The sequence below is a fragment of the Notothenia rossii genome (assembly GCF_949606895.1).
Source record: "Notothenia rossii genome assembly, chromosome: 9".
In the NCBI taxonomy this organism is placed as follows: domain Eukaryota; kingdom Metazoa; phylum Chordata; class Actinopteri; order Perciformes; family Nototheniidae; genus Notothenia; species Notothenia rossii.
In genome coordinates, this window is record NC_136907.1 from 81,436,439 (window position 1) to 81,458,489 (window position 22,051).

Consider the following 22,051-nt stretch of genomic DNA (forward strand, 5'->3'; position numbering starts at 1 on the left):
CTTTGGGTAACCATTGACTTCTTGTTTGTACCAGAACATATAGGCTGTATTAGATGTCTGAGTTGTCCTAAATGTGCAGTCAAGTGTAACTGTGTCTCCTTCAGTAGCGCTGACTTCTCCTGGTGTCTGGGTCACTGTGTCTTGTCCTTTACACTCTGGGGAAGAAGAGACCATGCAGAGGAAGAGATGAATCAATAAAGATGAAGGATTAAAGGAGAACAATCAGTAGCTTTAAACAGTTACCTAGAAACATGTTGTAGTTTCTATCTTACCAAAGGAGAGAGCAGCAATTATATTAACGTGTTCATGCAGAATGTTACGTACCTCTTAGAATGGAAACTAACAGTAGGGAATGTAAATAATAGTCTAATGACAGCATGTTGAATGAAGGTGATGATGATGATGATGGTCTGTGTTGAACTCTGGTGAATATGGAAGTTCCTCTCTCTTCTATAGTTCAGGAACATCTTAGCTCCTCCCTGAATCTCTCTGTCTCCTCTTAGATATGTATTTCACTTGTCTCAGTTACACTTCCTCCTGGTTATCATGTTATCACATGTGTGTCGTCTGCATAGCTTTGGTAACTTATTTCATAGTTATCCATTAACCAAGCTACTGGAAGCATGTATATGTTAAAGAGAAGAGTCCCTAGGATGGAGCCTTGAGGAACACCACAGGTCATATTCGTCCACTCAGATGTTGAGTTACCTATAGAAACAAAGTGTTTCCTGTCCTTTCAGTAGGATTCAGACCAATAAAAACAGTGCCCGAGTCCCACCCAGTTTTCCAGTCGGTCTAGTAATATGTTGTGGTCAACAGTTTCAAATGCAGCGCTGAGATCTAATAACACTGACAGTGAGATTCTGCCACTGTCTGTGTTTAAGTGGATGTCATTAAAATGTTAATTAGAGCAGTCTCAGTGCTGTGTGACTGGAACAAATCAAAACAGTTATCATGTGCCAAAACAGCTGTTTAATTGTTAAAAAACATTTTTCCAATTATTTTAACCGGCCTATAAATGTTCATCAGTGAAGTGCCAAGGTTTATTTTTAAGAGGTTTGTTGACTTCAGATTTCAGGGCGTGTGGGAATAAATATGAAAAACAGGAAGTGTTGGTGAAGGTCCATCAGGAGTCTGGCACCTGGTGGAATGCTCTCATTGAACATTATTAGGATGAATGTGAGAGATAAATTAAAGTAACGTGGTGTTGAAGCATCAAATAAAGGAGGTCTCTCTTGGGGTTGAGTTGTTTGAACATTAGTTGTCTTGTTTCCGTAAAGTCTGACAGAGAGAGACTCCCTCTGGTGGATGTTGATCAGTATTGTGTTGTCTTTGCTCCATAGGTTTTTGTACAGAGTGTTGGTGTTTCCTGTCACTGTCGGCTGCAGAGCACAGTAGTGCACAGTAGTACACAGCAGAGTCGGTCACTGCAGCAGAGGAGATGATCAAATTGATTCGGTTTGACTCCACTGTAATATTCAGTCCAGGGATTGGGTTAGTTCCTACATCGCCTGAAGCAGAGTGTGAGATGAGGAACTCTGGTGGTTCTCCAGGATATTGTCGATACCAGAAGAAATAATTAGCATTAGATCCAGCTTTGTAGGACAGAGTAACAGAGCTGCCTTCTGGACTGAACTCTTCTGTTTTGACTGGAGTCAGATCTTGACAGCTGACGCCTGAGGGAAATATTAACTCTGTTATTTCATGTTATAAAAGTTATTTTAGCAAAACCACACTCATAAAGCAAGAGTGCAACAAACATGATAAGATTGCAAAACATATCAGAGAAAAAGCTGAGTTCTGCAGGGACAGCATGTTGAATGAAGGTGATGATGATGATGGTCTGTGTTGAACTCTGGTGAATATGGAAGTTCCTCTCTCTTCTATAGTTCAGGAACATCTTAGCTCCTCCCTGAATCTCTCTGTCTCCTCTTAGATCTGTATTTCACTTCTCTCAGTTACACTTCCTCCTGGGTGACAGATCCAAAGGCAGTCTGTAAATATAACATGAGAGGACCTATGATTTATCCCTGTGGTACACCACGATTAATCACAGACCAACAGATAATTGTATTTGATAAAGATAAGAAAAAAAGTTATCAAAACTGAAGTCCTTGATGTGTTCCAGTTTATTGAGAGAGGTGATTCAAAGTGTTTGAGCAGTCAGTAAAGAAAACGTAATAATAACAATGACTTGCGTTAACCTGAAGTCAGATTAGTGAGAGGTGTTTCATCTTGAGAGAAATCTGTTTTAAATTATCTTAATCTAATAAGAATGTTGCTTCATCACTCAATATTTAAAGGTCTTGAACACCACAACACAAGCTGCTGTTCCAATAGAACCTATGATCAGATTGTGCCCAGAGATGAACTGAATCCAATGAGAAAATGAGAGGACCTAGGATTGAACCAGTAAAACTTTATATTAAGGTACACAAATTAACCATCAACTAGTTGTTAACATGCATATTAGCAGTATTTTGGCTCTTTATTAGTCATTATAAAACACTTATTAATGCCTTGTTCTACATGACCATATTCTACAAGTAATAAGCCATTAGTTGAGAGTTTTTCCTCAATAACCTTCTAATTAGTGCTTATTTGCTGCAAGTAAGGAAGTTGTTGTACATGAGTTTTGGTCTTAATATGCGCTGCTCAATGTGGGCCTAGGCAGTAGTAGCACAAGAATAGTCATTCTCCCATAATAACACTTAACAAATATGATCTATTCTTATGTAACAAGACATGAAACTATAAGTGTTAATTGTGTCTAAATAACTCAACATTAGGTATTTATATCTAAGAATATGTTTTGGGGTATTGCCAGTTCAGCTACCAATAGCAGTGTGATATGAACTGTATGTTTCATATTTGCATATAATTTTGTAAAATGTGTACTTTAGGTTAGCCAGGAAACTGGGTACAGGAAGTAGGAGAAAGTGAACTGAATAGCATGGCAGTAGACATCGATGAGTACACTGCTACTAATTTTCCCTATGCAACCGGAAGAGTAAAAGGGTCAAGTCCATCAGAAAGCAATGACTGTAAGTGTAAGTCTGAGCCTCACCCCTAGATTCCACCGGGTCCGTCTGCGGCGCGTTACGGCCGCGTTACGGCCGCGTTACGGCCGCGTTACGGATGCGCCACGGATGCGCCACGGCGTCCGCAAGGATCGCGGCCATTCTAGTCAATGAGTGCTATTCCACCACACGCGGCGCGTTACGGCTCAGAAGCGTACCAGAAGCGCCTCTGTGCAGGGCTCCTCTAAAATTAGGATGAATCCTATTTTTGACGCGGCGCAGCCGTAACGTAAGGTCGGGCAGGCAGGAAGTGGAACGGTCAGAGCATATATAGCCCTTCCTAGCATATATATATATACACACACACAAACTAATGTTGCTGACCCTATCCCTCCGTAGTCTTTCAAGTAGGAGGAGAAATGCCAGCGTTCTCCTCCGGTTTACAGGCACGGACGGACCAAAACTGCCGCCGCTGGACCCGGTGGAATCTAGGGGTCACACTTACACTGTAAGGATTAGTAACACTGTTCGAAATGGGGGGGAGCCAGGGGGAACTTGGCTCCCCTAAAGAGGGAAGGAGCTACCCTGAAGGCCGACTTTGAGATAAATAGGGGGAGCCCAAACCTTTTTTTTGCATATTTGTGTCACACAGACTAGAAATGTTGAGTTCCTGTCAATAAAAGTCCTTGAAATAAATAATAGTCATTGTTCATTACAGTTTCTGAATATTTGTTTTATATTTGTGAATATTTCTGCGTGTTACCATCTGTACGTGGCGGCACTGTATTCGTTACGCTACTTACGTTGCTATGGTTACGGCGGCGGTGCCGACACGGTATTTGAAATGTTCATATTGATATTTTTTTAACTCTGGCTTTGTAATAAAAAATATGGTGAAACGAAAACAGCCAAGCCTTGCAGCTTTTGGATTCACAAGCAAAGAAGCAGAGGAGTCAAAAAATGACAACGTGAACGGAACACATTTTAGTTGGCCGGCTGTAAGCGGGTCGAGTTTGACAGCTCCACACGAGGGCCCTGAAATAAAAATAGGGCTCTCCCGAAAGCAAATGGGTAATTCGAACACTGATTAGGAACATGTATTGTGTTTATGTGATGACATGTGGAGATGTTTAAACACAATGAGAAAATGCGTTAGCATTCGCGCTAGCATTTGCATTAGCATTCGCGCTAGCGTTAGCATACATGCTAGCGTTAGCATACACGGTAGCGTTAGCATACATGCTAGCGTTAGCAATACTAGCCTGTATACATGCTTATTGTACAGCTAGCATTAGCTATATTTACCTTGTTTACACTTAGCGGTCCTATGTGTTAATCTGTGTATGTTACACTTGCATGTATGAGATCATTAAGTGCCTTGTAACTTCTTTTTTTATAGTTTAACTCTGTTTGAATGTCAGTGGACTGCAAATAATTCAATAAAGGAGCATGGCTGCTCATTCCCTGGCTCTCAAAAGAGTTTGGCTGGCTGTTTAATCTATGTTCACACTGAGACAGTACAGCACAGAGAGAACAGTACACCTAGTGTCTAAGTACATACAAGCAGGTCACACAGTATGATCACAAAACCCAGTCTCACGGCATTTCGTGTTCACCGAAACAATTTCCCCCTTTTTTTCGTGTTGCACAGCACGATTTTAAAAGCAATGTATTTCTATTGGTAGTCTCACAGCATTACGTGTTATAGGAAGACCGGAAGCTCTGTGGTTCATGAAAACATGTTCTTACTCAATAAATAATTAATTAGTATTAATTTGCTAATTTATTAATTTGTGCAAATAAGCACTAATTAAAAATCTTAACGATACCCATCCCTATGGGAGAATGACTATTCTTGTGCTACTGCTGCCTTATTAGGCCCATATTTAGCAGAGCATATTAAGACCAAAACTCATGTACAACAACTTCCTTACTTGCAATAAATAAGCACTAACTAGAGGGTTATTGAGGAAAAACTCTCAACTCATGGATTATTACTTGTAGAATATGGTCTTGCAGAATAAGGCATTAATAAATGTTTTATAATGACTAATAAAGAGCCAATATACTGCTAATATGCAGGTTAATGAACAACTAGTTGATGGTTAATTTGTGTACCTTAATATAAAGTGTTACCCTACTTAATTGTATTTTAACCAGTGATGAAAGGACATATTCACTGATTGATTTAAAGGTGGTCCATGTGTTTGTATGGTAGGGAACAATTGTTCATACATTTCACATCATCAAGCAGGTAAACTACATTACTATATCATCACTAACTATTGATGTTTAACAGAGAGAGACTCCCTCTGGTGGATGTTGATCAGTATTGTGTTGTCTTTGCTCCAGAGGTTTTTGTACAGAGTGTTGGTGTTTCCTGTCACTGTGGGCTTCAGAGCACAGTAGAACACAGCAGAGTCTGTCACTGCAGCAGAGGAGATAATCAAATTGATTCGGTTTGACTCCACTGTAATATTCAGTCCAGGGATTCGATATTTAATTATTCTTCCAGTTCCTAAATGAGAGATGATGAACTCTGGTGGTTCTCCTGGATATTGTCGATACCAGTAAAACTCATCACCACCAGCTGCTTGTTTGGAGTATCTGTAGGACAGAGTAACAGAGCTGCCTTCTGGACTGAACTCTTCTCTCTGTAATGCAGTGAGATTTTCACAGCTGACCCCTGAAGAGAGGAGGAATTCAAAAGCCTCAGTTAATAGATCACATTTGATCAACATTAGAAGTTAACGTTTTCATGCAGAATGTTACGTACCTCTTAGAATGGAAACTAACAGTAGGGAATGTAAATAATAGTCTAATGACAGCATGTTGAATGAAGGTGATGATGATGATGGTCTGTGTTGAACTCTGGTGAATATGGAAGTTCCTCTCTCTTCTATAGTTCAGGAACATCTTAGCTCCTCCCTGAATCTCTCTGTGTCCTCTTAGATCTGTATTTCACTTCTCTCAGTTACACTTCCTCCTGGTTTTCATGTTATCACGTGTGTGTCGTCTGCATAGCTTTGGTAACTTATTTCATTGTTATCCATTAACTAAGCTACTGGAAGCATGTAGATTTAAAAGAGAAGAGTCCCCAGGATGGAGCCTTGAGGAACCCCACAGGTCATATTCGTCCACTCAGATGTTGAGTCACCTATAGAAACAAAGTTGCTCCTGTCCTTTAAGAAGTATTCAAATCAATAAAAACAGTGCCCGAGTTCCACCCAGTTTTCCAGTCGGTCTAGTAATATGTTGTGGTCAACAGTTTCAAATGCAGCGCTGAGATCTAATAATACTGACAGTGAGATGCTGCCACTGTCTGTGTTTAAGTGGATGTCATTAAAACGTTAATTAGAGCAGTCTCAGTGCTGTGTGACTGGAACACATCGAAACAGTTATCAAGTGCCAAAACAACTGTTTAATTGTTAAAAAAAAAAATCCAATTATTTTAACCGGCCTATAAATGTTCATCAGTGAAGCGCCAAGGTTTGTCTTTCAGAGTGGTTTGATGACTGCAGGTTTCAGGGCCTGTGGGAATAAATATGAAAAACAGGAAGTGTTGGTGAAGGTCCATCAGGAGTCTGGCACCTGGTGGAATGCTCTCATTGAACATTATTAGGATAAATGTGAGAGATAAATTAAAGTAACGTGGTGTTGAAGCATCCAATAAAGGAGGCCTCTCTGCTGGGGGTTGAGTTGTTTGAACATTAGTTGTGTTGTTTCCCTAAAGTCTGACAGAGAGAGAGGCTCCCTCTGGTGGATGCTGATCAGTACTGTGTTGTCTTTGCTCCAGAGGTTTTTGTACAGAGTGTTGGTGTTTCCTGTCACTGTGGGCTTCAGAGCACAGTAGAACACAGCAGAGTCAGTCACTGCAGCAGAGGAGATCCTGGTTCAGTGTGGCTGTCAGTCGAGGGATTGGAGGTTTTGCTTCCACCACGGAAGGCGGATTTGAGTCAGTGATCAGGAGGACGAACTGAGGAGCTGATCCAGGATCCTGTCTGTACCACTGGAGATTATCAGCTTTAACTGAATATGTACAGGACAGAGTAACACTACGGCCCTCTGAGGAACACACTTCAGCACTGCTGGCAGTAATAGCATCTTCCAAGCTGTTACCTAGAGAGGAAGACATCATGCTATCATTACAGCTCCGAAGTCACAAACCCATCAATCCCTTAGTGAAAAAACCACACTGCTGTAAAACGTAAATCCAAGATCCAAACTGGATGTGTAATGCTTTGAAAAAGTCTGCATAGTTCCCCTTCTCCTGTCAGAAACATACGTACCTATGAGAGCTGAACAGAGCAGAATTGCAGCCAGTTTCTCCATGTTCACAGAGGGGACAGCTGTGGTTGTTCAGTATGGAAACGTTTAGTGAGTTGTGTTTGGTCTGATGTTCACAGCTGGAATCAGAGAGGTGTCAGTCATGAAGCTCTGCAGTCAGCAGGAGGAGACTCGGATGTCCAATGAGTTTCTGGAGCTCTTCATCACAGCTGTGAGTTTTAGAGAATCTAATCTAGACCAGTGGTTCTCAACTGTCGCGGACCTGTTTCAAGTGGGTCGCAGATGTGTGAGTGAAGAAAGAAAAAAAGAACCTTTTTTTTTCCTTTTTTTTTAAAGTCAAACTTTTATTTTGAAGGCCCAATTTTCTAACTCTGTGCATGCAGTAGGCGTTGGACTGGAAGTACCGGAGAACATAAACGGTTTTGAAAACTTCTGTCAAGTAGTGATCATCTTCTCAATAAAATATCTTTGCTGAGGTTTTCTCGAGTCTTCTGGCCAATCAGAATCAAGATGGTTGCTGGAAGTCCCCACGGAGAATAACTTTGCGGTATTATTTATACATCCATGGGAACACCTTCAGATAGAAATGAACACATAATGAAATATGACCCCCGGTTTGATGATTGACAGGTCACAGAACAATGGGGGCTATCTACCCTTACCCACAAAGTAATTCACTCAGACTCTCTCCTCTTTGCTCTCTCTCTGTGAGGAGCAGCAAGCTGTCAGAACAAAGTGAAAAACAAACAATGGCATCAAATATTATGAATATGTCGGGTACTATAATATTAGATGTATTTATTCTCTTCTCTGAGTGTACCAGAATGCGTAGTTTATATGTTAGAATTTCAAAAAGTCTCCTGGGGGAGAATCCCTCCAGACTTTTTTCTGGGGTTGGGTTTCCAGCATTTGGGCCTTTTGATGCAGTTCAGCTTTGATTCCATCACCTCATTAAACCTTTAAAGCATACTTTAGGTCTGTGAAGGGATATATGCACTGTACTTCACTTTAATTAATATTGTATGGTGAAGCATATATTACAGCACGATTTTTTGTTGAATAGATTTGAGTGGTTCAAAATGTCAGGTCGCGATTTATTGACAAAGAGAAAAGTGGGCCCCGAGGCCTGAGACTGTATCTTCACATCCTGCTGAAGTCTGACGGAGAGAGACTCCCTCTGGTGGATGTTGATCAGTATCGTGTTGTCTTTGCTCCAGAGGTTTTTGTACAGAGTGTTGGTGTTTCCTGTCACTGTGGGCTGCAGAGCACAGTAGTACACAGCAGAGTCTGTCACTGCAGCAGAGGAAATCTGCAGAGGAACTGATGTCTTGTTGAGTGTAGCATCAAATCTGTCTTTCTTGAACTCTGCAGCATTCTCTTCTGTTCCATAAGTATCACGTCGCAGAATATACAAAGGCAGATCATTTGCTTCTTGTTTGTACCAGAACAAATAGGCACTCAAGACAACACTGATCTGAAATGTGCAGTCAAGTGTAACTGTGTCTCCTTCAGTAGCGCTGACTTCTCCTGGTGTCTGGGTCACTGTGTCTTGTCCTTTACACTCTGGGGAAGAAGAGACCATGGAGAGGAAGAGATGAATCAATAAAGATGAAGGATTAAAGGAGAACAATCAGTAGCTTTAAACAGTTACCTAGAAACATGTTGAAGTTTCTATCTTACCAAAGGAGAGAGCAGCAAGAATAATCCACAGCCAATGTTCCATCTCTACAACAAGGTTTAAATCAGCAGCAGGAAGTAGCTGATGTTCAGCATTCAGTGTGAGGATGGTTCTCTTCACAGCAGCACTTCTTATTGACTGGATGGTTGAACACAGTGCAGAAGACGTGCACCGCCTACTTGATAATGTGGCCCTCTAGTGGAGGTGAACAGCTCAGTCCAACAGTGTGGAGGAAAGGCTTCCAGCAGCTTGTCAGTGTGTCAGCTGGTGTTTTCGTACAGAGTGTTGGTGTTTCCTGTCACTGTGGGCCTCACAGCACAGTAGAACACAGCAGAGTCTGTCACTGCAGCAGAGGAGAGGTTCAGATTGATTTGGTTTGACTCCACTGTAATATTCAGTCCAGGGATCTGATTATTCATAATGTTTCCATTTCCTAAATGAGAGATGATGAACTCTGGTGGTTCTCCTGGATATTGTCGATACCAGTAAAACTGATCACCACCAGCTGCTTGTTTGGAGTATCTGTAGGACAGAGTAACAGAGCTGCCTTCTGGACTGAACTCTTCTCTCTGTAATGCAGTGAGATTCTCACAGCTGACCCCTGAAGAGAGGAGTAATTCAAAAGACTCAGTTAATAGATCACATTTGATCAACATTAGAAGTTAACGTGTTCATGCAGAATGTTACTTACCTCTTAGAATGGAAACTAACAGTAGGGAATGTAAATAATAGTCTAATGACAGCATGTTGAATGAAGGTGATGATGATGATGATGGTCTGTGTTGAACTCTGGTGAATATGGAAGTTCCTCTCTCTTCTATAGTTCAGGAACATCTTAGCTCCTCCCTGAATCTCTCTGTCTCCTCTTAGATCTGTATTTCACTTCTCTCAGTTACACTTCCTCCTAAGTGACAGATCCAAAGGCAGTCTGTAATTAAAAAGTCAGAGGACCTAGAATAGAACCCTGTGGTACACCACGATTAATCACAGACCACCAGAGTAACTTGTTTTATAAAGATAAGAACACAAGCAATCAAAACTTAAGTCTTTGATTTGTACCATATTATTGAGAGAGGTGATTTAAAGTGTTTGGTCAGTCAGTAAATAAAAACGTAGCAATAACAATGATGGGCATAAACGTGAAGTCAGATTAGTGAGATGTGTTTCATCGAGAGAGAAATCTTTTTAAAATGATCTTAATATAATAAGAATTCTACTTTATACCCAACATTTAAAAGGTCTTGAACACCACAACACAAGCTGTTGTTCCAATAGAACCTTCGATCACATTGTGCTCAGAGATAAACTGAAACCAATGAGAAAGTGAGAGGACCTAGGATTGAACCCTGTGGTACACCACATTAAGTCACAGACTGACATAAAAACATAAACACTTATTTTAAGTTTATGGAGACAGTACTTGTATTTCAAGCTGCAATAAAAGGCCAGATTCACTGATTGAGTTAAACATTTTAACTTGCAGATGTTAATCAAAGGCAGTCCATGTGTTTGTATGGAAGTGACAAATTGTACATATAACTCAAATTATCAAGCAGGTAAACTACATTACTTTTTAATCACAAACTATTGATGTTTGTCAGAGAGAGGCTCCCTCTGGTGGATGTTGATCAGTATTGTGTTGTCTGTGCTCCAGAGGTTTTTGTACAGAGTGTTGGTGTTTCCTGTCACTGTGGGCCTCAGAGCACAGTAGTACACAGCAGAGTCTGTCACTGCAGCAGAGGAGATCTGCAGAGGAACTGATGTCTCGTTGATTGTAGCATCAAATCTGTCTTTCTGGAACTCTGCAGCATTCTCTCCAGTTGCTGAGTAACGCATCAACATGTACTTTGGGTAACCATTGACTTCTTGTTTGTACCAGAACAGATAGGCTGTCTGGGCTGTATTAGATGTCTGAAATGTGCAGTCAAGTGTAACTGTGTCTCCTTCAGTAGCGCTGACTTCTCCTGGTGTCTGGGTCACTGTGTCTTGTCCTTTACACTCTGGGGAAGAAGAGACCATGCAGAGGAAGAGATGAATCAATAAAGATGAAGGATTAAAGGAGAACAATCAGTAGCTTTAAACAGTTACCTAGAAACATGTTGTAGTTTCTATCTTACCAAAGGAGAGAGCAACAATTAGATTAACGTTTTCATGCAGAATGTTACATACCTCTTAGAATGGAAATCAACAGTAGGGAATGTAAATAATAGTCTAATGACAGCATGTTGAATGATGGTGATGATGATGATGGTCTGTGTTGAACTCTGGTGAATATGGAAGTTCCTCTCTCTTCTATAGTTCAGGAACATCTTAGCTCCTCCCTGAATCTCTCTGTCTCCTCTTAGATCTGTATTTCACTTCTCTCAGTTACACGTCCTCCTTGGTGACAGATCCAAAGGCAGTCTGTAAACAAAAAGTCAGAGGACCTCGGTTTGAACCCTGTGGTACACCACGATTAATCACAGACCACCAGAGTAACTTGTTTTATAAAGATAAGAACAAAAGCATTCAAAACTTGAGTGTGTGATTTGTACCAGATTATTGAGAGAGGTGATTCAAAGTGTTTGATCAGTCAGTAAATGAAAACGTAATAATAACAATGATGGGCGTTAACGTGAAGTCAGATTAGTGAGAGGTGTTTCAACGAGAGAAATCTGTTTAAAATGATCTTAATATAATAAGAATTGTACTTCATACCCAACATTTAAAAGGTCTTGAACACCACAACACAAGCTGCTGTTCCAATAGAACCTTCGATCACATTGTGCTCAGAGATAAACTGAAACCAATGAGAAAGTGAGAGGACCTAGGATTGAACCCTGTGGTACACCACATTAAGTCACAGATTGACATAAAAACATAAACACTTATTTTAAGTTTATGGAGACAGTACTTGTATTTCAAGCTGCGATAAAAGGCCAGATTCACTGATTGAGTTAAACATGTTTAACTTGCAGATGTTAATCAAAGGCAGTCCATATGTTTGTATGGAAGTGAACAATTGTACATATAACTCAAATGATCAAGCAGGTAAACTACATTACTTTTTAATCAAAAACTATTGATGTTTGTCAGAGAGAGGCTCCCTCTGGTGGATGTTGATCAGTATTGTGTTGTCTGTGCTCCAGAGGTTTTTGTACAGAGTGTTGGTGTTTCCTGTCACTGTGGGCCTCAGAGCACAGTAGAACACAGCAGAGTCTGTCACTGCAGCAGAGGAGATGATCAAATTGATTCGGTTTGACTGCACTGTAATATTCAGTCCAGGGATTGGGTTAGTTCCTACATCGCCTGAAGCAGAGTGTGAGATGAGGAACTCTGGTGGTTCTCCAGGATATTGTCGATACCAGAAGAAAAAATTAGCATTAGATCCAGCTTTGTAGGACAGAGTAACAGAGCTGCCTTCTGGACTGAACTCTTCTGTTTTGACTGGAGTCAGATCTTGACATCTGACGCCTGAGGGAAAGATGAACTCTGTTATTTCATGTTATAAAAGTTATTTTAGCAAAACCACACTCAGAAAGCAAGAGTGCAACAAACCTGATAAGATTGCAAAATATATCAGAGAAAAAGCTGAGTTCTGCAGGGACAGCATGTTGAATGAAGGTGATGATGATGATGGTCTGTGTTGAACTCTGGTGAATATGGAAGTTCCTCTCTCTTCTATAGTTCAGGAACATCTTAGCTCCTCCCTGAATCTCTCTGTCTCCTCTTAGATCTGTATTTCACTTCTCTCAGTTACACTTCCTCCTGGGTGACAGATCCAAAGGCAGTCTGTAAATAAAAAGTCAGAGGACCTAAGTTTGAACCCTGTGGTACACCACGATTAATCCCAGACCAACAGAGTAACTTGTTTTATAAAGATAAGAACAAAAGCAATCAAAACTTAAGTCTGTGATTTGTACCAGATTATTGAGAGAGGTGATTTAAGGTGTTTGATCAGTCGGTAAATAAAAACGTAATAATAACAATGATGGGCATTAACGTGAAGTCAGATTAGTGAGAGGTGTTTCAACGAGAGAGAAATCTTTTTTAAATGATCTTAATAAGAATTGTACTTCATACCCAACATTTAAAAGGTCTTGAACAACACAACACAAGCTGTTGTTCCAATAGAACCTTCGATCACATTGTGCTCAGAGATAAACTGAAACCAATGAGAAAGTGAGAGGACCTAGGATTGAACCCTGTGGTACACCACATTAAGTCACAGACTGACATAAAAACATAAACACTTATTTTAAGTTTATGGAGACAGTACTTGTATTTCAAGCTGTGATAAAAGGCCAGATTCACTGATTGAGTTAAACATTTTAACTTGCAGATGTTAATCAAAGGCAGTCCATGTGTTTGTATGGAAGTGAACAACTGTACATATAACTCAAATTATCAAGCAGGTAAACTACATTACTTTTTAATCACAAACTATTGATGTTGGTCAGAGAGAGGCTCCCTCTGGTGGATGTTGATCAGTATTGTGTTGTCTTTGCTCCAGAGGTTTTTGTACAGAGTGTTGGTGTTTCCTGTCACTGTGGGCTTCAGAGCACAGTAGTACACAGCAGAGTCTGTCACTGCAGCAGAGGAGATCTGCAGAGGAACTGATTTATCATTGATTGTAGCATCAAATCTGTCTTTCTGGAACTCTGCAGCATTCTCTACAATGTCTGAGAAACGCTTCAACATGTACTTTGGGTAACCATTGACTTCTTGTTTGTACCAGAACAGAGAGGCTGTATTAGATGTCTGAGATGTCTGAAATGTGCAGTCAAGTGTAACTGTGTCTCCTTCAGTAGCGCTGACTTCTCCTGGTGTCTGGGTCACTGTGTCTTGTCCTTTACACTCTGGGGAAGAAGAGACCATGCAGAGGAAGAGATGAATCAATAAAGATGAAGGATTAAAGGAGAACAATCAGTAGCTTTAAACAGTTACCTAGAAACATGTTGTAGTTTCTATCTTACCAAAGGAGAGAGCAGCAAGAATAATCCACAGCCAATGTTCCATCTCTACAACAAGGTTTAAATCAGCAGCAGGAAGTAGCTGATGTTCAGCATTCAGTGTGAGGATGGTTCTCTTCACAGCAGCACTTCTTATTGACTGGATGGTTGAACACAGTGCAGAAGACGTGCACCGCCTACTTGATAATGTGGCCCTCTAGTGGAGGTGAACAGCTCAGTCCAACAGTGTGGAGGAAAGGCTTCCAGCAGCTTGTCAGTGTCTCAGCTGGTTTTTTTGTACAGAGTGTTGGTGTTTCCTGTCACTGTGGGCCTCACAGCACAGTAGTACACAGCAGAGTCTGTCACTGCAGCAGAGGAGAGGCTCAGATTTATGTTCTTTCCTGCAGACAGTTTAGAAGAGAACTTTGTGTCTGATTTCAGAGACTCTGCTAATCTTGTAAAACTTATTCCTGAGATGTAGAGAAGAAACTCTGGTGGTTCTCCAGGATATTGTCGATACCAGAAGAAATCTTCACTAGACGTTATAGTTTTGGAGTATCTGTAGGACAGAGTAACAGAGCTGCCTTCTGGACTGAACTCTTCTCTCTGTAATGCAATGAGATTTTCACAGCTGACCCCTGAAGAGAGGAGTAATTCAAAAGACTCAGTTAATAGATCACATTTGATCAACATTAGAAGTTAACGTGTTCATGCAGAATGTTACGTACCTCTTAGAATGGAAACTAACAGTAGGGAATGTAAATAATAGTCTAATGACAGCATGTTGAATGAAGGTGATGATGATGATGGTCTGTGTTGAACTCTGGTGAATATGGAAGTTCCTCTCTCTTCTATAGTTCAGGAACATCTTAGCTCCTCCCTGAATCTCTCTGTCTCCTCTGAGATCTGTATTTCACTTCTCTCAGTTACACTTCCTCCTGGGTAACAGATCCAAAGGCAGTCTGTACATTAAAAGTCAGAGGACCTAGGATTGAACCCTGTGGTACACACTGGCTAATATGGGACAACATGGCAGAGAGCAGCACTCTCTGGAGGATGTGTTTGAGTTTGTGCCGAGTACAGGGTGGAAGTTCTTCCTCCGGTTACAGATAGACTGAATATATGAATGACCCTGGTACCCTGAACTCAGGGTTCCAGTTATGTGGGAGCCAATGGGAGCTGATCTCATAAGGAGGGTCTGAGCTCCTATGAAAGCAGGGAAGTCATACAACTGTGGGGGTCGGTAATACATTACCAACAACCATTATTTTAATCACAAACAATGCATTTTTCAATGTAATGAGCTTTATTTACGTTAACGAGGTAAATAGGCTAAAAGAAAAACAAATATCACCCGTTATTAACGTTATTACCCGGCTGTTATTGATATATTTATCTCCGCTACTAAAGTTAGTTTTAAAGACCCCCATAAAGCTCAGATTATAACTCGAGCCCTGCCTAAAGTCCTTCAGTTCTTCCACACTCAGGGAGCACGATCGTAAACCTTCTGCAAGTCCACAACACATTCAGATCCAGTCAGATAAATGTGATTTATTTTTAAATAATACCTATCTTTTAATATTGAAAGAGATTCAGACCAACATATAAATATGTATTGCAGAGATAGAGAATGAACCAGCAGTGAAGAGAAAGGAAGCCTCTGCTGGTGGCTGAGTTGTTTGAACGTTAGTCGTCTTATCTCCTAAACTCTGACAGAGAGAGACTCCCTCTGGTGGATGTTGATCAGTATTGTGTTGTCTTTGCTCCAGAGGTTTTTGTACAGAGTGTTGGTGTTTCCTGTCACTGTGGGCTTCAGAGCACAGTAGTACACAGCAGAGTCTGTCTCTTTAGCTGAGATGATCTCCAGATCAACTCGTTTCTCTTTGTTGTCAATGTGAGCAGAGAAATCAGATTCAGTGGGATGGATCCCTCCTGCCTCTGTGATGTAGAGCAGGAACTCTGGTCTGGATCTCTGGTATTGTCGGTACCACTGGATATTGTAGATACTCCCCTCATATTTACATGTCAGGCTGATGTTTCTGCCCTCTGCAACATGTTCTTCACTTCTTTCTGGCTTTATGCTGTTCATGGAGCCCAGGGCTGCAAAATGAGAATGACTCATGTCAGTTAGTCTGCAGGAGATTTGAACATTAAGAGACTCAACGGAGGGTCTTCAATTTCCTGTCATCTTTGATCAGTTTGAGATAAAACATGACCAAATGTCTTCATGGATCACAACGGTTGCTGCCTTACACAATCAAACCTCCAGTTATGAAATCTCTGGTTAATACAGCGGGTTAAATGAGACTTTATCTCTGTTCCAACACTCACCTATGAAGAGAGAGAAGAGTAAACAGAGGTAAAGCAACATGTCTTTGGAGATGTTGAAGTCAAACAGTCAGCAGATGAGTTCTCCTCCTAAAGAAGTGAAGCAGGAAACAGCCTCTCTGCTGCTCAGCCCTTCTCCTCAACATCAGATCATTGTGCTTTTAGTTCCTCAAACATCTCACAGATCATCTCATTGGTTGATATAAACGTCAGTGGGCGGGGCCAGAGAATCATGTTTTACTGGTTTTAAGCTAGCAAAATACTTTTCTCATATTTAAAACATTTAGTTCTCTTTGTGTTTCTCACTGACACATACATTGAAATGTACAAAAACTTAGCAATAACAATGACGGGCGTTAAGGTGAAGTCAGATTAGTGAGAGGTGTTTCATCGAGAGATAGATCTGCTTAAAAATATCTTAATCTAATCAGAATATTGATTCACAGTTGTCATTTAAAAGGTCTTGAACACCACAACATAAGCTGCTGTTCCAATAGAACCTATGATCAGGTTGTGCTTAAAGATAAACTGAATCCAATGACAAAGTGAGAGGACCTAGGCTTGAACCCTGTGGTACACCACGTGAAATCACAGACTCACAGAAAAACTGAAAAGAACGTATTTTAAGTTCATGGAGACTACTTACTTTTATTTCAGCGTTTGACAAAAGGCCAGATTCACTGACTGAGTTAAACATTTGAACGTGTGGATGTGAATCAAAGACAGTACATGCCTTTGTATGGTAGGGAGCAATTGTTAATAGATTTCCAATGATCAAGCAGGTAAACTACATTACTGTATCATCACAAACTATTGATGTTTAACAGAGAGAGAGACTCCCTCAGGTGAATGTTCAGTCAGTACAACATGCACCTAGAAGACACTACAGGAGAGAGAACACCACAGAGAGAGGAACAGGGACTCTTTAAGACTTGATGGACATGTTCACCTTTTCAGGTCTTAACAAACTCTACACTGAACCAGAAGATGTGAACTCTATAAATGACTCTGTATCAGTGTTACGTGGTGCCATCAGGCGGGCTGTTGTTTGTTGTGTCCTCCTGCTATTTTCTCTTTTCCCCTGTGTTTCCCTGCAGGTAATCAGCAGCTGATCAGAACCTGCCTGAGCACCTCAGACTGGCGGCTGATTGGATCCCCTCACCCTCAGCTGGCCTATCAGCAGCCAGAGCCAGTCATTAAAGGAGGAGCTCCAGGAAGCCTTCTCTCTCTCAGACCTGCTGCTGACTCCAGAGCCTCGGTGTGATCTTTGTTGAGTATTGTTAAATGTGTGTGTGGTGGAGGATTTAGGCACGTTTGGGATACCCTCTACATCTTTTCAGATGCATACATTATCAGGGGAAAAGGCAAAGTTCCAACATTTTCTGAAAGAGTCAGAATTCAGAATTTTCAAAAAAAAATCTGAATTCAGAATTCTTCAGAAAAAAGTCAGAATTCAGAATTCTCAGAAAAAGTTTGAATTTGTTTTCCCTCCGAAATGTCACAATATTGAGCTTTTCTGAACATTTCTGATTTCTGGTATTTTCTGAAAAATCTCAAAATCTTTAGTCTGAATTCTGAGAATTTCTGGAAAAAGTCAGGATTTTGAAACTATTGGATTGAGATTTTCAGAATAAATTCAAAAAGGTTATAGTCTTTTCTGATTTTTTTCTAATTTTTTCAGCAATCTTTGATTTTTTCAGATACTCAAACTGTTGATATTCCCCGTAAAGTCAAAAGTTGAGAAATTCAGGGAAAAAAATCACAATATCGGGGTTTCTTTGGAGAAAAAAAACAGATTTAGAAAAAGTAAACATTTTCAGATATTCAGGAAAAATGTCAGAATTTGTAGATGTTCATACTGCCTGTGCTGCAGCACCTCTTTTCACCCTCTGTCTGAAACCAGAGCCCAGTCTGCTCTGATTGGTTAGCTCCATAGAGATGTTGATATGGGAATAAACAAAGAGTCTAATGCAGGCCTTTCAGGCAAAACTAAAGCTCCTGATCAGATATAACAGGAACTACAAAGCTGGTTATCAGCTGACTCTTTGAAACCATGATTTCCTCCTCAGGCTTTTGAACCCACATTAAATCGGGCATTTGTTGCATCATTTGACTCATGAACAGCATGAAATGACATTCTAATAGCCTCAGACAAGGGACTTGTCTCTATTCTTGTCTTGCTCGATCTTAGTGCTGCATTTGATACTATCGACCATGATATCCTATTGCAAAGACTAGAGCACTTAGTTGGCATACAGGGAACTGCTTTAGGCTGGTTTAGGTCCTATCAATCTGAACGCTCTCAGTTTGTACGTGTCAACGATGAATCTTCCATGCAAACCAAAGTTAGCCATGGAGTGCCACAGGGCTCAGTGCTTGGACCTATTTTGTTCACCCTATATATGCTTCCGTCAGGCAATATTATAAGGAATCATTCTGTAAACTTTTATTGTTATGCGGATGATACTCAACTATATTTATCAATCAAGCCTGATGAAATTAATCATCTAAATAAAATTCAAGACTGCCTCAAGGACTTAAAAACGTGGATGACCTTACATTTTTTTATGTTAAACACGACCAAAACTGAAGTTATTGTACTTGGCCCGAAGAATCTACGAAACAAATTATCTAAAGATATATATACTATGGATGGCATTAATTTGGCCTCCAGTGAGACTGTAAGGAATCTTGGTGTTATATTTGATCAGGATTTATCCTTTAACACCCACATAAAATCAATTTCAAGGACCGCCTACTTCCATCTACGTAACATTGCAAAAATCAGGCATATCTTGCCTCAAAACGATGCAGAGAAACTAGTCCATGCATTTGTTTCTTCAAGGCTGGATTATTGTAACTCCTTATTATCAGGGTGTACCAAGAAGTCAGTCAAGTCGCTTCAGCTGATTCAAAATGCTGCAGCTCGTGTACTAACCAGAGTTAGGAAAAGGGACCACATTACTCCTGTTCTGGCTGCCTTACACTGGCTCCCTATAGAACACAGGATAGAATTTAAAATTCTTCTTCTCGCCTACAAAGCCCTTAATGGGCAGGCGCCATCTTACCTTAAAGAACTCATTATACCCTATTGTCCTACTAGGGCATTGCGTTCCAAGAATGCAGGGTTGTTGGTTGTTCCTAGAGTCTCTCAAAGTACAATGGGAGCCAGAGCCTTTTCTTATCAAGCTCCACTTTTGTGGAATCAGCTTCCAGTTTGTGTTCGGACGGCAGACACCCTATCCGTTTTTAAGAGTGCGCTTAAGACCTTCCTTTTTGATAAAGCTTATAGTTAGGGCTGTTTAGATTCAGCCCCTAGTTTTGCTGATATAGGCTTAGTTTGTCGGGGGTCATCTTACTTCTTCCTTCTCTCTGTCTATACCTGTGTACTCTCATGTTCCCATTAACCCAGCTTCCCCAAATGTCTTTCTTTTTGGTGTCTATATACGCCGGGATCCGGAGTCATGGATGATCCTGCGGTCCTGTGTCATGGATTGCGAGTCCTGGATCTTGAGTCGTGGCTGTGGTCCTGGACCATAAGTCCTGGATGGATATACTCGTGGATTCATCTTCCTATTATACACACATGCATTTCCAAACATTTGGACTACCTATGTTGCAAATGTATTATCTTTTCAATTTATACACGGCATCTATTGCACGTCTGTCCGTCCTGGGAGAGGGATCCCTCCTCTGTTGCTCTCCCTGAGGTTTCTCCCATTTTCCCCTTTAAACTGTGGGTTTTCTCTGGAAGTGTTTCCTTGTACGATGTGAGGGTCTAAGGACAGAGGGTCTAAGGACAGAGGGTGTCGTATTGTCATACTGATATTCTGCACAAACTGTGAAGTCCACTGAGACAAATGTAACATTTGTGATATTGGGCTATATAAATAAACATTGATTGATTGATTGAAGGGAGTACTATTGGAATACATGTGATGATGTGGTGAGGTGTTTGGATTTGTCAGGTTGCTCTATCCTTTCACAATACTCCATTGATTTTTCAGAAAAAGTATTGATTATTCCTCAATCTGTATGGATGTACATGATATATGATATCTGCAAGAGAATAAGAGTCTGTCTAATGGACTGGAAACTTTGAAGAGGAGGAACTGGTGTCCGTCAGGAAGAAGCCGTGGAGCAAAGAATATAATGAGTCAGCAATCCAGAGGGGGAAGAAGTACTCTGATCATTTACTTCAGTAAAAGTAGTAATACTAAAAAAGTCAAATTCCTGCATTCAAATGTAACCTCAATAAGAGTCAAAAAGAATTAGCATAAACATTTTTTTTGCGTAAAAAGTAAAAGTATGCAGGTCTCCCTTGAAAAAGAGGTCATTGATCTCAATGGGATTTTACCTGGATAAATAAAGGTTTTGAATTGAATTGAATGCGTTATGCAAAGTGAATATTTTAAGCACCAGGTCTTTTCGGTTGTTAAAATGATTGATGGGGGTAAAGGTGGGGTTTATTTGAATGACTTTCTAGAGTACTGGGTAGCTTCATCTATAATATAATGTGTGTCGATTTATATTGTGTATTAATATCTTAAATCTGCTATGTCAGTCAATCTGTAAAATACACGTAGTGAAGTAAAAAGAACAACACTTGCCTACACAATGTAATGAAGTCAAAGTATACATTAGTACAAAAGTACAATTACCTCAATGTTTTACTTCCGGACAGTATGAGTAAATGTACTTAGTTACATTACACCACTGCAACAATCTAACGCTAGTTCTTCACCATGAACTGTTCCACCTCACACTGCAGTGAACCGTATGTTAGTCAGGACCAGTCGCAATAACAATGATGGGCCTTAACATGAAGTCAGATTAGTAAGAGGTGTTTCAACGAGAGAGAAATCTTTTTTAAATGATCTTAATATAATAAGAATTATACTTCATACCCAACATTTAAAAGGTCTTGAACACCACAACACAAGCTGTTGTTCCAATAGAACCTTCAATCACATTGTGCTCAGAGATAAACTGAAACCAATGAGAAAGTGAGAGGACCTAGGATTGAACCCTGTGGTACACCACATTAAGTCACAGACTGACATAAAAACATAAACACTTATTTTAAGTTTATGGAGACAGTACTTGTATTTCAAGCTGCGATAAAAGGCCAGATTCACTGATTGAGTTAAAAGAATTTAACTTGCAGATGTTAATCAAAGGCAGTCCATGTGTTTGTATGGAAGTGAACAATTGTACATATAACTCAAATTATCAAGCAGGTAAACTACATTACTTTTTAATCAAAAACTATTGATGATTGTCAGAGAGAGGCTCCCTCTGGTGGATGTTGATCAGTATTGTGTTGTCTTTGCTCCAGAGGTTTTTGTACAGAGTGTTGGTGTTTCATGTCACTGTGGGCTTCAGAGCACAGTAGTACACAGCAGAGTCTGTCACTGCAGCCGAGGAGATCTGCAGAGGAGCTGATGTCTCGTTGATTGTAGCATCAAATCTGTCTTTCAGGAACTCTGCAGCATTCTCTCCAGTTTTTGAGAAACGCTTCAACATGTACTTTGGATAACCATTGACTTCTTGTTTGTACCAGAACAGAGAGGGATATGTGTCAGTTGTCTTAAATGTGCAGCTAAGTGTAACTGTGTCTCCTTCAGTAGCGCTGACTTCTCCTGGTGTCTGGTTCACTGTGTCTTGTCCTTTACACTCTGGGGAAGAAGAGACCATACAGAGGAAGAGATGAATCAATAAAGAGGAAGGATTAAAGGAGAACAATCAGTAGCTTTAAACAGTTACCTAGAAACATGTTGTAGTTTCTATCTTACCAAAGGAGAGAG

At 40.4% G+C, this 22,051-nt stretch overlaps 1 gene segment (V, D, J or C); it reads right to left on the reverse strand.

Moving 5' to 3' along the window:
- Positions 1-21,608: 21,608 nt before the first annotated feature.
- Positions 21,609-22,020, reverse strand: LOC307019998 (T-cell receptor alpha chain V region CTL-F3-like). The segment is given in 2 exons: positions 22,011-22,020; positions 21,609-21,922 (listed from the first exon to the last, which is right to left on the reverse strand).
- Between the last annotated feature and the right edge of the window lie 31 nt (positions 22,021-22,051).